The sequence below is a fragment of the Pristiophorus japonicus genome, chromosome 7 (genome assembly GCF_044704955.1).
Source record: "Pristiophorus japonicus isolate sPriJap1 chromosome 7, sPriJap1.hap1, whole genome shotgun sequence".
NCBI classification, from domain to species: Eukaryota; Metazoa; Chordata; class Chondrichthyes; family Pristiophoridae; genus Pristiophorus; species Pristiophorus japonicus.
The window spans coordinates 172384751-172400854 of NC_091983.1; the positions used below are offsets into that span (position 1 = coordinate 172384751).

At 47.1% G+C, this 16104-nt stretch overlaps 1 protein-coding gene across 1 annotated transcript in view; it reads left to right on the top strand.

Annotated features, from left to right (window-relative positions):
* tent5aa (terminal nucleotidyltransferase 5Aa) overlaps positions 1-16104 on the top strand; it is a 107179-nt gene that overhangs the window by 40853 nt on the left and 50222 nt on the right. The window lies entirely within an intron of this gene.

Below are 16104 nucleotides of genomic sequence, written 5' to 3' on the forward strand. Positions count from 1 at the left end.
CATCTCGGTCCTAAATGGCTTACCCCTTATGCTTAGACTGTGACCCCTGGTTCTGGACTTCCCCAACATTGGGAACATTCTTCCTGCATCTAACTCGTCAGAATTTTAAACATTTCTATGAGATCCCCTCTCATTCTTCTGAACTCCAGTGAATATAAGCCCAATTGAGCCAGTCTTTCTTGATATGTCAGTCCCGCCATCCCGGGAATCAGTCTGGTGAACCTTCGCTGCACTCCCTCAATAGCAAGAATGTCCTTCCTCAACTGTACACAATATTCCAGGTGTGGCCTCACCAAGGCCCTGTACAACTGTAGTAACACCATCCCCCCTGTACTCAAATCCCCTCACTATGAAGGCCAACATGCCATTTGCTTTCTTAACCGCCTGCTGTACCTGCATGCCAACCTTCAATGACTGATGTACCATGACACCCAGGTCTTGTTGCACCTCCCCTTTTCCTAATCTGTCACTATTCAGATAATGGTCTGTCTCTCTGTTTTTACCACCAAAGTGGATAATCTCACATTTATCCACATTATACTTCATCTGCCATGCATTTGCCCACTCACCTAACTTATCCAAGTCACTCTGCAGCCTCATAGCATCCTCCTCGCAGCTCACACTGCCACCCAACTTAGTGTCATCCGCAAATTTGGAGATACTACATTTAATCCCCTCGTCTAAATCATTAATGTACAATGTAAACAGCTGGGGCCCCAGATCAGAACCTTGCGGTACCCCACTAGTCACTGCCTGCCATTCTGAAAAGTACCCATTTACTCCTACTCTTTGCTTCCTGTCTGACAACCAGTTCTCAATCCACGTCAGCACACTACCCCCAATCCCATGTGCTTTAACTTTTCACATTAATCTCTTGATTGGGACCTTGTCGAAAGCCTTCTGAAAGTCCAAATGCACCACATCAATTGGTTCTCCCTTGTCCACTCTGCTGGAAACATCCTCAAAAAATTCCAGAAGATTTGTCAAGCATGATTTCCCTTTCACAAATCCATGCTGACTTGGACCTATCATGTCACCTCTTTCCAAATGCGCTGCTATGACATCCTTAATAATTGATTCCATCATTTTACCCACTACCGATGTCAGGCTGACTGGTCTATAATTCCCTGTTTTCTCTCTCCCTCCTTTTTTAAAAAGTGGGGTTACATTGGCTACCCTCCACTCCATAGGAACTGATCCAGAGTCTATGGAATGTTGGAAAATGACTGTCAATGCATCCACTATTTCCAAGGCCACCTCCTTAAGTACTCTGGGATGCAGTCCATCAGTCCATCAAAAGTGGAGTTGTGGTCGATGATCAGCTATGATCTTATTGAATGGCGGAGAAGGCTCGAAGAACCTGTAAGCATCGAATCCCCAAGGATTTGTTGGTCATTATTTGGACATTGCGTTTTAATCCCCAAGGATTTGTTGGACACATTTTTCTCACTGCATAAAAAACTGGAAGCTATTTGTGGGAGGGGCCCAGATACTTCTCCATGTTGGACTTAGAATGATGGGCAGGGGGTCTGGGAAGACAATGGCCAAGATAAGGCAATTCATTGCAGGTGATGGGCAAATGAAGAGTCCATTGTTAAACAATGTGAACTTGTCAAAGATAGATCAGGTGAACTGATCAGTGATCGAGCCATTACCTGGATAAGATACCAGAACAATAGAAAGCCATTAAGCTCAGACCGGTCGGAAGCGAAAACCCATCACTGGACTCAAAACAGGAAGCCTCGAAACAACAACAAACTTTATTCTGCCTGAAAAGACAAACGAACTGTGGGTATAAAAGAGGCCGTGTGGCCACACATCGCTCCCTTGCTCTCGCTGCTTCGCCTCTACAGGAACTGAACTCTCCATGTGGGATGGAGAGAAGAAACCAGAAGAGTCACGTTTTCATCAGGAGAAGCAGTGAGTAAGCCAATACATTGGTGAGCATCATCTCTACAAACACATCTTTTAAGATCACAGTGTGAGGGGGTATCGTGGGTTCACCCAACCAAATCTTAGGGGTTTTCAGGGGAGGTTTTAAACATGGGTACTTTGCGATATGGGCTTGTTTAGATGGGCCAGACTGTGTATTGTACTGCATTTGTTTGTTTTACACACCAGGATGTGTGTGGTTTTACTGGGTGCAGACGTGTGCTTTAACTTTAATAAAAGCATTGCCGGTTGAGACCAAGGTATTCGTCCCTGACTCATTCATCTGTTCAGTACAGTAATCATCCCAGCTCTCGAACGATTGTAAAATGAGGTGCATCGAAAACACTTACAGAATCTGGTGACTACGGCAGGACACTGAGTGTACTGAACAGAGATTTATGGAAGATATTAAGGCCAAGTGATCGGCAATGGGGGATAGGATTTCCTCATATATCTTTGGGAAAGTTAATGTAACACAGCAGTGGGTACTAGATCTTTTGCGGGCTGAGAGTCCGGAGGACAAAGCTGCTGAATGGACGGGGAGTAAGGAGCATAGAAAGGCAAAAGAAAAGGTCATCTGGCTCCTGTGTCAGCAGAAGAAAGTCCAACTGCTTAGGGAGCAGGTTGGTAGGCTTAAGGCAGAGCTCAAAGAGTCTGAGGAGCAGTCAGCCGCAAGGGCCGTGGTAGGAACGAGGCTTTTAGATGAGTTGCGCAAAGAAAAACAGAAAGAAGCACCAAGACGCTGTAAACAGCATGGTGGACACAGGTCTTCCTCCCATAGTTTGGGACAGTGAGGAGCCCGTGGTGGTGGTTAGGAGGAGTAGCAGGATCCCATGGCCGAGAGCGTCATGGTCACCTCCTTACACGCCGCCGAGGAGCTGTAAAAGGCCCAGGGTCGTAGAGACCTAGTGGGACCACCCAGAGACCGGTGGCGGTGTATATAGTCTCCTTCTCAGTTTTGTGTTTTACAGAGTGTGTTTTTGATGAAGCCAGACCTGTGGAGATATACCCTCTCACAGAAAGGTTGTTGTTTCTTTGTATCTTCACAGGAAGTCGAGAGAAAGATGGAGACAACCCTGGTAATCGATCTTTGGAGCTTGGCCGGAACAGGGCACAGCAGGAGGGGGGACGCCGAGTTGTCCTTCCTCTATGGATGTACTGGGGGAATGGACCCACCATGACACAGGGGGTTAGGACAGGGGACGCGGACGGGATGGAAGCCTACTTCCACGAGGGAAGGTGGCCAGGGTGGCTGGGGTCGAATTCGATGAAATACTCCAGCCACGCCGGGTTCACATACGGGGAGGCTTCCATACTGTGTCCCAGACTGAAGGTCACAGCCACACGGGTTGGGGTGACCGAGGGCAAGCGCATATGCTTGAAGTGCAAGGGACACATTCCCCTGGGACAGTGGTGGTGGCTCAGGAAATTGAATCAGGACACGGGGAACCTGACAGTGGACTGGGAACAACTGCAAAACGATATGTACAGACAGATCACGGGGTCAAAGGGGGGAGTGGATGTGTGCTGGGACAAGTGGTGGTAGGAGGAACAGGGAATTTATGTGTGTATGTGGGGGTCGGAGCAGATCTGCCCAGCAGGTGTATCGATTGCCTTTTCACCGTAATGGCAGGAATCCGGGGCTGGGATCAAATGGGATCAGAGTATGGACTCCTGCGTGATCCCAGACCCTCCCATCACAATAAATGCCACTGAACTTGTAGCATACAAGAGGAAGCCCCTGCCCACAGCCCCATCGGTACAGACAACAGAAGTTAGGTGTCCAGCCACCACACCAGACCCAGGGAATGGTTTAGTTTTAGTCCCGACTGGAAAGGTTTTATTCCAGGGGATGCATTACGTGGTCGCATCAGTCATTTTAAATCTAACTGGGGTACATCTGCCCGAGTGGTGTCCAAAAGAAACTGAACAGCTGTATGAGGCGCTCAATAAAGAAATGTTCCACCAGTTCTTTGAACTCAGTTACGGGGATGTGAATCGGGAAAGATTGTACAATATGGGAGCGAGGGAAAACGTTGGTCCGGGGAGGCAGAGGCGAGGGGTGCTCAATGATGTCGCTACGTTGTTTAGCGTGGGTACATCTCTCCTCAACAGTATGGTCGATGTGCAGCTGCAGATGGTTTAAAGGACCACCTGCGGAAAATCCTGGGGGAAGGAAACGCGGTGGTAGGATCGGGGTTAGAGGAGGACCAGGCAATGACTGTCCATTTAAAGGTTATCGCAGAGCTGGAGACACATGCAAAGACTGTAAATGCATTAATACGGGAGGACAGGAATGCCTCGGCGCAGGCAGCACGAACTGAAGTGTGCGTGTTGTACGGTGCCTGGTTGCTGAACGAGGGGCGCAGTAAATTAGAGGACCTCCAGCGAGGTCGTGTCCCATCATAGATCAGCAACCGGCACCTCGCAGCGCTCAGCCCGTACAGTAATTTGATGAGCTCGTGTCAGCTCCGTCTAGCCTCCGAAGCCTACCCAGTCCAAGTGGATTGCGATTGGTCCAACCACACAATCATGGGGATAGTTTTGCGTATGTCGGTAATGGGCAGGGCATCACAACCAGCGCCGGTATACAGGGTGGAGAACACTGGGGTCATATGGGAAAGGGGTGCACGTGCGGTATCATGCAGTCCCACCATTTGTTATAAAGTGGAAGCATGCCACGACCGGCACTGACCTCAAGGGGTGCCAGAGCAGGGGTGTACACATCATTTTGTGTCCCCAGCATTTGAATGCATTCGATTGGCCAGAGTGCGGGTTTGAATCCGAGAGTCGAGGGCCCATCAATTGCACCATGGAGGTGAGGGCCCAGAGCCACGTTCCACGTCAGGCAGCATATGCGGGCAGCGGGATATACTGCGTAACCACGAGTGTGGACCGGTATCGATTGCACCGGGACACTTGATGTCCGGTCACCGACAGCACTTTCTGCTTCAAACCCCACGCCGAAGTTCAAGTGACACAGAAACGTATTATTCCGATCTCAGAACCCTCCATGATACACGTTACGGTAAATGACACAATCCCGAATCTGCAATAGTACATTACCCAGTTCAGGTATCAGATTCCTTTTCTGCCGGAACACCTAACAACGTTATTAAAGGCCGTTGAGCTATACCAAAAACGTTATTTCACATTGGAACAGACAAACCAGGACACAGGGGAAAGAATTAAAGGGATAAATTCCCCGCCCTCGTGGGACCTTGTGATAAGTGTGGAGGTTCCTCCGTGGATCCGGATATGCTCACATGCTCTTGTCATTGTACAGTTTTAATTGTGATATACCTGTTGTGTATTTCTTGTAAAAAGAGAAGTCAGGTGCTTCGGAATCAATGGGAGGCCATAGTTAACGAACCTTGAATGTAACTTTCTGTATCGATATCGGTAACTTTCTGTATCAAGGGGCTGTAGCGGGGGAGGAACTTAACACAATCACAGTCACTAAGGAGGTGGTACTCAGTAAGATAATGTGACTAAAGACGGATAAATCCCCTGGACCTGATGGCTTGCATCCTAGGATCTTAAGAGAAGTAGTGGCAGGGATAGTGGATGCATTGGTTGTAATTTACCAAAATTCCCTGCATTCTGGGGAGGTCCCAGCAGATTGGAAAACTGCAAATGTAACGCCCCTATTTAAAAAAGGAGCAGACAAAAAACAGGAAACTATAGACCAGTTAGCCTAACATCTGTGGTTGGGAAGATGTTGGAGTCCAGATTATTAAAGATGTGCAATGAGAAAGGACTAATTAGCAATCTTGTTGTGCGAGGCTCCTTGGGGAAGAGTGACTATAATATGGTAGAATTCTTTATTAAGATGGAGAGTGACAGTGATAGGGTCCTGAACTTAAGGAAAGGTAACTTTGATGGTATTGGCTAGAATAGACTGGCAAATGATACTTAAAGGGTTGACAGTGGATAGGCAATGGCAAACATTTAAAGATCACATGGAAGAACTTCAATAATTGTACATCCCTGTCTGGAGTAAAAATAAAACGGGGAAGGTGGCTCAACCGTGGCTAACAAGAGAAATTAAGGAGAGTGTTAAATTCAAGGAAGAAGCAGATAAATTGGCCAGAAAAAGCAGCAAACCTGAGGACTGGGAGAAATTTAGAATTAAGCAGAGGAGGACAAAGGGTTTAATTAGGAGGGGGAAATAGAGTATGAGAGGAAGTTTGCCGGGAACATAAAAACTGACTGCAAAAGCTTTTATAGATATGCGAAGAGAAAAAGATTAGTGAAGACAAATGTAGGTTTCTTGCAGTCAGATTCAGGTGAATTTATAATGGGGAACAAAGAAATGGCAGACCAGTTGAACAAATACTTTGGTTCCGTCTTCACGAAGGAAGACCCAAATAACCTTCCGGAAATACTAGGGGACCGAGGGTCTAGTAAGAAGGAGGATCTGAAGGATATCCTTGTTAGGCGGGAAATTGTGTTATGGAAATTGATGGGATTGAAGGCCGATAAATCCCCGGAGCTTGAAAGGCTGCATCCCAGAGTACTTACGGAAGTGGCCCTAGAAATACTGGATGCATTGGTGAACATTTCCAACAGTCTATCGACTCTGGATCAGTTCCTATGGGCTGGAGGGTAGCTAATGTAACACTACTTTTTTAAAAAAGGAGGGAGAGAGAAAGCGGGTAATTATAGATCGGTTAGCCTGACATCAGTAGTGGGGAAAATGTTGGAATCAATTATTAAAGATGAAATAACAGCACATTTGGAAAGCGGTGACAGGATCGGTCCAAGTCAGCATGGATTTATGAAAGGGAAATCATGCTTGACAAATCTTCTGGAATTTTTTGAGGATGTAACTAGTAGAGTGGACAAGGTAGAACCAGTGGATGTGATGTATTTGGACTTTCAAAATGGCTTTTGACAAGGTTCCACACAAGAGATTGGTGTGAAAAATTAAAGCACATGGTACTGGGGGTAATGTACTGACGTGGATGGAGAACTGGTTGGCAGACAGGAAGCAGAGAGTCGGGATAAACAGGTCCTTTTCACAATGGCAGGCAGTGACTAGTGGGGTGTCGCAGGACTCAGTGCTGGGACCCCAGCTATTTGCAATATACATTAATGATTTAGATGAAGGAATTGAGTGTAATATCTCCAAGTATGCAGATGACACTAAACTGGGTGGCAGTGTGAGCTGTGAGGAGGACATTAAGAGGCTGCAGAGTGACTTGGACAGGTTAGGTGAATGGGCAAATGCATGGCAGGTGTAGTATAATGTGGATCAATGTGAGGTTATCCACTCTGGGGGCAAAAATACGAAGGCAGAATATTATCTGAATGGTGGCAGATTAGGAAAAGGGGATGTGCAACGAGACCTGGGTGTCATAGTACATCAGTCATTGAAAGTTGGCATGCAGGTACATCAGGCGGTGAAGAAGGAAAATGGTATGTTGGGCTTCATAGCTAGGGGATTTGAGTAAAGGAGCAGAGAGGTCTTACTGCAGTTGTACAGGGCTTTAGTGAGGCCTCATCTGGAATATTGTATTGAGTTTTGGTCTCCTAATCTGAGGAAGGACGTTCTTGCTATTGAGTGATTGCAGCGAAGGTTCACCAGACTGATTCCCAGGATGGCTGGACTGAGGATATGATGAGAGCCTGGATTGATTGGGCCTTTATTCACTGGAGTTTAGAAGGATGAGAGGGGATCTTATAGAAACATATAAAATTCTGACGGGACTGGACAGGTTAGATGCAGGAAGAATGTTTCCGATGTTGGGGAAGTCCAGAACCAGAGAACACAGTCTAAGGATAAGGGGTAAGCCATTTAAGACTGAGATGAGGAGAAACTTCTTCACTCAGAGAGTTGTTAACCTGTGGAATTCCCTACCGCAGAGAGTTGTTGATGCCAGTTCATTGGATATATTCAAGAGGTAATTAGATATGGTCCTTACGGCTAAAGGGATCAAGGGGTATGGAGAGAAAGCAGGAAAGGGGTACTGAGGTGAATGATCAGCCATGATCTTATTGAATGGTGGTGCAGGCTCGAAGGGCTGAATGGCCTACTCCTGCACCTGTTTTCTATGTTTCTATGTTTCTATGTTTCGAAGCAGTAGCAGGACATTTGGAGAAGCAAAATTTGGTCAGGCAGAGTTAGCATGGATATATGAAGGGGAAGTCATGTTTGACAAATTTGTATAATTCTTTGAGGATGTAATGAACAGGGTGGATAAAGGGGAACCAGTGGATGTGATGTATTTGGACTTCCAGAAAGCATTTGACATGGTGCCACATAAAAGGTTATTGCACACGATAAAAGTTCACGGGGTTGGGAGTAATATATTACCATGGATAGAGGATTGGCTAACGAACAGAAAACAGAGAGTCAGGATAAATGGATCATTCTCGGATTGGCAATCAGTAACTAGTGGGGTGCCACAGGGATCAGTGCTGGGATGCCAACTATTTACAATCTATATTAACGAATTGTAGGAAGGGACTGAGTGTAACGTAGCCAAGTTTTCTGACGATACAAAGATGGGAGGAAAAGCAATGTGTGAGGAGAACACAAAAAATCTGCAAAAGGACATAGACAGGCTCAGTGAGTAGGCGAAAATTTGGCAGTAGGAGTATAATGTTGGGAAGTGTGAGGTCAAGCACTTTCGCAGAAAAAATCGAAGAGCAGGTTAATGTTTGAATGGAGAAAAAGTGCTGCAGTACAGCGGGACCTGGGGGTACTTGTGCATGTAACACAAAAGGTTAGTATGCAGGTACAGCAAGTGATCAGGAAGGCAAAAGGTATCTTGGCCTTTATTGCAAAGGGGATGGAGTATAAAAGCAGGGAAGTCTTGCTACGGTTGTACAGGGTATTGGTGAGGCCACACCTGGAATACTGCATGCAGTTTTGGTTTCCATATTTACTAAAGGATATACTTGCTTTGGAGGCATTTCAGAGAAGGTTCACAAGGCTGATTCCGGAGATGAGGGGGTTGACTTATGAGGAAAGGTTGAGTAGGTTGTGCCTCTACTCATTGGAATTCACAAGAATGAGAGGTGATCTTATCAAAACGTATAAGATTATGAGAGGCTTGACAAGGTGCATGCAGAGAGGATGTTTCCATTGATAGGGGAGAGTAGAACTAGCGGGCATAATCTTAGAATAAACTGCCGCCCATTTAAAACTGAGATGAGGAGAAATTTATTTTCTCAGAGGGTTGTGGATCTGTGGAAATCACTGCCTCAGAGAGCTGTGGAAACTGGGACATTGAATAAATTTAAGACAGCAATAGACAGTTTCTTAACCGATAAGGAAATAAGGGGTTATGGGGAGCGGGCAGGGAAGTGGACCTGAGTCCATGATTCGATCAGCCACGGTCGTATTAAATGGCGGAGCAGGCTCGAGGGGCCTACTCCTGCTCCTATTTCTTATGTTCTTAAGTTCTTATATGGTAACAGTGCGATGCAAGGTTGTATTTCAGCGAAGTATATTTGGGGTATTTTAAAAGTAAAAAGGGATATGATTGGTTGGGAACTGTTGTGTCCTTACACACTACTATGAATTCACACGAGGCACATTATGCAGACAAGGTCACTCTCTGATACTAACCTTTATTCACAGGACCAAGAAGTGATGAAGTGATGACCCTGCGTGGGACCTCCCTTTATATACCTGGATGACCAGGTGAGGAGTGTCTCCCACAAGTTCACCCCCTGTGGTCAAGGTGTGCATTTCTTAGGTGTATACAGTATACAGTGTTGTTACATGAAGGTTACAGGTACATGAAGGTTACAAACATGACATCACCTCCCCCCCCACGTCTTATGGGGTCAAAGATTAAGTCTTTCGGGTGGTCGACGCTCTCTCGTGGAGCGCCGCAGTTGGGGCTCTGGTTGTTGAGCCTTGGCATGCATCTCTGTCACCTGTGGTGATTCCGGCTCATCCGGGCTGGCCGCAGGGATTGTGCATGCTGCTGAAAGTTCTTGTTGCTCGTTCACTGGCAGTGGTGTGGGCAGCATCCCCATGATCTTCCTCAGGTTCCTCAGTGTCCATGCTGAATCTTTTTTTTTACTTGGTACAGATGCTTGCGGCATATCTGTCCATTGTTAAGTCTGACCACTATGACCTATTCCCCTCTTTACCAATTATAGTACCCTCAAGCCACTTAGACCCCAAAGCGTGATTAAGAACAAATACAGGGTCATCGATTTCTATACATCTCCCCTTTGAGTTACGGTCATGGCACTCATTTTGGGACTGGTGCTTGCCCTCAACAATGTCTGACAAGACTGGATGAATGAAGGACAGCCGAGTTTTAAGTGTGCGTTTCATGAGTAGTTCCGCGGGCGGGACTCCAGTGAGCGAATGCGGTCAGGACCTATAGGCCAGCAGGAGGCGTTATAGGCGGCATTCAAGGGAGGGTCCTTGAATCCGGAGCATGCCTTGTTTTATGATTTGGACCGCACGTTCCACCTGGCCATTGGAAGCCGGCTTGAACGGTGCTGTCCTGACATGTTTGATGCCATTACCTGACATGAACTCCCAGAATTCATAGCTCGTGAAGCACAGGCCGTTGTCGCTAACCAGGATGTCCAGCAAGCCGTGGGTCGCAAAGACCGCACGCAGACCCTCCACAGTGGTAGATGCCGTGCACGAATTCAATATGAAGCACTCGATCCATTTCGAGTACGCATCAACAACAATGAGGAACATTTTTCCCATGAACAGGCCCGCGTAGTCTACGTGAATACGTGACCATGGCTTGGTGGGCCAGGGCCACGGGCTGAGTGGGGCCTCCCTGGGGGCATTGCCCAGCTGGGCACACGTTGTGCACCTGCGAACACAGTGTTCCAGGTCTGAGTCAATTCCCGGCCACCATACATGTGACCGGGCAATGGCTTTCATTAGCGCAATGCCTGGGTGCTCGCTGTGGAGTTCCCTGATGAATGCTTCCCTTCCCTTCTGGGGCATGACTACCCGGCTGCCCCATAGTAGGCAATCAGCTTGGATGGAGAGCTCATCCAACCGTCTGTGAACCGGTCTGACCTCCTCAGGACATACTCCGTGTGCGGGCGCCCAATCCCCAGTCAGGACACATTTCTTAATCAAGGATAGGAGGGGATCTCTGTTGGCTCAGATTTTGATCTGGCGGGCTGTGATGGGGGAGCCTGCGCTGTCGAAAGCATCGACAGCCATGACCATCTCAGCGCTTTGCTCCGCTGCCCCCTCAGTGGTGGCCAGTGGAAGCCTGCTGAGCGCATCAGCGCAATTTTTGGTGCTTGGCCGTATGGTGTAGTCATATGCAGCCAACGTGAGAGCCCATTGCTTTATGCGAGCTGACGCATTGACATTGACAGCTTTGCTGTCTGACAACAGGGATGTTAACGGCTTGTGGTCCGTTTCTAACTCGAACCTTCTGCCAAAAAGGTATTGGTGCATCTTTTTCACCCCGTAGACACATGCGAGTACTTCCTTCTCAACCATCCCATATCCTCTTTCTGCTTGGGAGAGCGACCTGGAGGCATAAGCCAGAGGTTGGAGTTGGCCCTCATCATTACTCTGCTGCAACACACACCCAACAATAGGTTGATGCATCACATGTCAAAACCAATTTCTTACAGGGGTTGTACAGGGTCAACAGCTTATTAGAACAAAGCAGGTTCCGCACCCGATTGAAAGCCCATTCCTGACAGTCCCCCCAAAACCAATCGCAACCCTTATGCAGGAGCACGTGTAGTGGCTCCAACAATGTGCTTAAGTTCAGCAGAAAGTTCCTGAAATAGTTCAAGAGTCCCAGAAATGAACGCAACTCCGATGTGTTGCCGGGCCTGGGCGCACGACGAATCGCCTCCGTTTTCGATTCGGTAGGCCGGATCCCGTCTGCGGCAACCCTCCTGCCCAAAAACTTGACCTCTGGGGCAAAAACACACACTTGGACTTCTTTAGTCGCACGCCTACCCGGTCCAGTCGGCGTAGCACCTCCTCCAGGTTGTGGAGGTGTTCCTCGGTGTCTCGACCCATGATAAGGATGTCGTCCTGAAATACGATTGTTCCAGGGATGGATTTGAGCAGGTTTTCCATGTTCCTTTGAAAGATAGCAGCCGCTGATCGAATGCCAAATGGACACCTGTTGTAGACAAACAGCCCCTTGTGCGTGGTGATGGTGGTCAGTAGCTTGGATTCTTCGGCCAGTTCCTGTGTCATGTCGGCTGAAGTGAGGTCCAACTTGGTGAACAGCTTGCCACCTGCCAGTGTGGCAAAAAGATCCTCCGCTCTCAGAAGCGGGTATTGGTCTTGTAGTGACACTCGGTTGATAGTGGCCTTGTAGTCGCCACAGATCCTGACCGAGCCATCCGCTTTTAGGACAGGGACGATGGGGCTTGCCCAGTCGCTGAATTCAACGGGCAAAATTATACCCTCTCTTAGCAACCTGTCCAACTCACTCTCAATTTTCTCCCACATCACATATGGCACAGCTCTCGCTTTGTGGTGCACTGGTCTGGCATCCGGGGTGATGCGTATCACTACTTTGGTACCTTTGAAAGTCCCGACACCAAGTTGAAATCGTGACTCAAATTTCTGTAGGACCTGTGAACATGATCTTCGCTCCACAGATGAAATGTCGTGCACATCACCCCATTTCCAGTTCATCGCAGCTAGCCAGCTCTTCCCCAAAAGCGCAGGACCATTTCTCAGGACAATCCAGAGTGGCAGCCAGTTCTCTGATCCATTATCTGTGACCACCAACATTGCACTGCCTAGCACTGGGATGATCTCTTTGGTGTACGTCCGTAATTGCGTGTCAATGCTTTCTAGTTTGGGTCTGCTAGCTCTGAGTGGCATAGTTTCTCAAATTGTTGGATACTCATAAGTGACTGGCTGGCCGCTGTGTCCAGCTCCATGCATACCGGGATGCCGTTTAATAGTACTTTCATCATCATAGGTGGCGTTTTTGTATATGAGCTGTGGATGTTTGCCACCTGAACCCGCTGAACTTCAGCGTCCATTGCTGTGTCCCAAGCATAAACCTGCCTTGCAGACCCCTCTTGTGGTTCATCTGCCTCGTAAATTAGCCTTGCTGCGGGCTTCCTGCACATTCTGGCTAAATGTCCACTGAAGTTACAATTTTTACAGATGAATTGTTGAAACCTGCAGGTTTTTGCAGCATGTCTGCCCCCGCACCTCCAGCATGAGCTGAGATTGTTGTGAACAAAAGAACTGTTACCAGGCATTCCTCTCTGATTGTCTCTTTGATTACTCTTGAGCACTCTGTTAGTGGGTGTCAATGGCCCCATCCCGGGACATATTGTCCCTTGTGATGGTGTAAATGTCCATTCAACCTGCCATTGTCTCTGTTGAGGACCCACTCTAGAGTCTGTTACTGCCTGGGTGGTGTCGAATTGCCCTTGCCTGCCTGCGGGGTTCTGAGTCGCGTTTACAATGTTAACTCCCTGCTCCATCGCCACGTTGGAAGCAGAGTTGTGCGCATATATCATCTCGGTTTCCTCCTCCCCCACCATGAAGGTTTGAGCCATCAATGCCGCTGCTTCCAAGGTCATGTCCTTGGTCTCAATTAGCTTTCTGAAAATTCCGGCATGACCAATGCCCTCAATGAAGAAATCCCGTAACATCTCCCCACTGCAGGCGTCAGTGAACTTACAGAGGCTGGCCAAGCGCCGAAGGTCTGCAATGAAGTCCGGTATGCTCTGTCCTTCCCGACGTCGGTGCGTATAGAATCGGTGTCGGGCCATGTGTATACTGCTCGCCGGTTTGAGGTGCTCACCGATCAGTTTTCTGAGCTCCTCAAAGGTTTTGTCCGCCAGCTTCTCGGGTGCGAGCAGGTCTTTCATCAGCACGTATGTCTTAGGTCCACAGCTGGTCAGTAGATGCACCCTTCACTTGTCAGCCGCTGCCTCTCCCAGCCAGTCCTTCGTGACAAAGCTCTGCTGGAGCCTCTCAACGAAATTGTCCCAGTCCTCACCAACACAGCACCGTTCCTCTGTGCTACTCTTGGCCATTCTCGTGAGTCGTTGATTCCCGTTTCTCGTCGCCAAATGTTGTGTCCTTACACACTACTATGAATTCACACGGGGCACATTCTGCAGACAAGGTCACTCTCTTACCCTAACCTTTATTCACAGGACCAAGAAGTGATGACCCTGCATGGGACCTCCCTTTATATACCTGGATGACCAGGTTAAGAGTGTCTCCCACAAGTTCACACCCTGTGGTCAAGGTGTGCATTTCTTAGGTGTATACAGTATACAGTGTTGTTACATGAAGGTTACAGGTACATGAAGGTTACAAACATGACAGGAACCAAGATGCTTGCTCATCTGTAGACGTTGATATGTTCTAGAAGACGCTTGAAATACCATAGGGGGGACTGTAAGCATCGAATCCCCAAGAATTTGTTGGGCAGTTTCTGGATTTTGCGTTTTAATTCCCAAGGATTTGTTGGCCATATTTTTCTCACTGTAAAAAAAACTGGAAACTATTTGTGGGAGGGGCTCAGGTACTTCTCCATGTTGGACTTAGAATGCTGGGCAGGGGGTCTGGGAAGACAATGGCCAAGATAAGACAATTAATCGCAGGTGATGGGCAAATGAAAAGTCCATTGTTAAACAATGTGAACTTGTCAAAGGTAGATCAGATGAACTGATCAGTAATCGAGCCAGTACCTGGATGAGATACCAGAACAATAGAAAGCCATTAAGCTCAGACCGGTCGGAAGCGAAAACCCATCACTGGACTCAAAACAGGAAGCCTCGAAACAACAACAAATTATATTCGGCCTGAAAGGGCAAACGAACTGGGGGTATAAAAGAGGCCGTGTGACCACAGCTCGTTCTCTTGCTCTAACTGTTTCGCCTCTACAGGAACCGAACCCTCCGTGTGGGACAGAGAGAAGAAACCAGAAGAGACACATTTACATCAGGAGATGCAACGAGTAAGCCAATAAATTGGTGAGCATCATCGCTACACACACATCTTTTAAGATCACAGCCACAGTGTGAGGGGGTATCGTGGGTTCTCCCAACCAAATCTTTGGGGTTTTCGGAGAGGTTTTAAACGTGGGTACTTCACGATAGGGGCCTGTTTAGATGAGCCAGAATGTGTGTTGTACTGCATTTGTTTATTTTACACACCAGGGTGTGCATGGTTTTACTGAGTGCAGGTGTGTGCGTTAACTTTAATAAAAGCATTGCCGGTTGAGACCAAGGTATTCGTCCATGACTCATTCATCTGTTCAGTACAGTAATAATTCCAAGCGCTAGAACGATTGTAAAGTGGGGGTGCGTCGCAAACACCTAAGGGAAACCACTTATAGACCATAGGGCCTACACCTGCTCCTATTGCTTTTGGCCTTATCTGACATTTTCCTATTTTTTTTCCTGGTTATGTTATGACCCTTTCCTTTTCGAGCTCTGATGCTGATAAAAATTCAGTCTCTCCTCTTCCTCCAAATCTTGGGATTCATCTTCCTCAGAGGTGATTCAATCATTGATTGGAGATGTGCTTCAATCATCTGTGAGAGTATAAGCATAGTATGAACCAGTTGGGTCATATGGCCTGTTTCTGTACTGTGAATTCTATTTAATTCAATGTAACTGTGAATATACGTGTGATAGTTGTCATCTGAGAAGAGTCATTTTTGAACCTTAGACTTTGAACTGTATTTGCTTTCAGGAAGGCAACTACAAGAGAACATTATATTGGCATTACCATGTTATGGTCATTCAGCCAGTATCCACATTCACCAGATTCACTGGTAATATGGCACTCTGTTTATTGTTTAAGCTGGAATAACCCAGCCTTTTTGAGGACCAGAGATTGTTCATGTGGCAGATCTGAGGTTATCCCCTTTTTCTTCTTATAAGTTGTTCGACTAGTATGTAACTTTGGACTTAGATGCTAGTTTCGACAATTTACCCTCCTGTTTGTCATAAATTACACTTTGTTTAACAAAGTATATTGTTCATTAATGTTTGTTTATTAAGATACTATCACCTTAGTGCCACTGGATGCCTTACATTATCAGCAGCAATAAAATACAAGGTGCAATGTGAATTATAACCTATGGCTTGGTCAGATATTTTCTGTTTGCGCATATTTAATACAAGGGCCACCTCCATTGAGGGCAATTCTTTCCACATAATTTAAAGACCATTTAACTTGTGTAATTGGTTCAGGGAGAAATC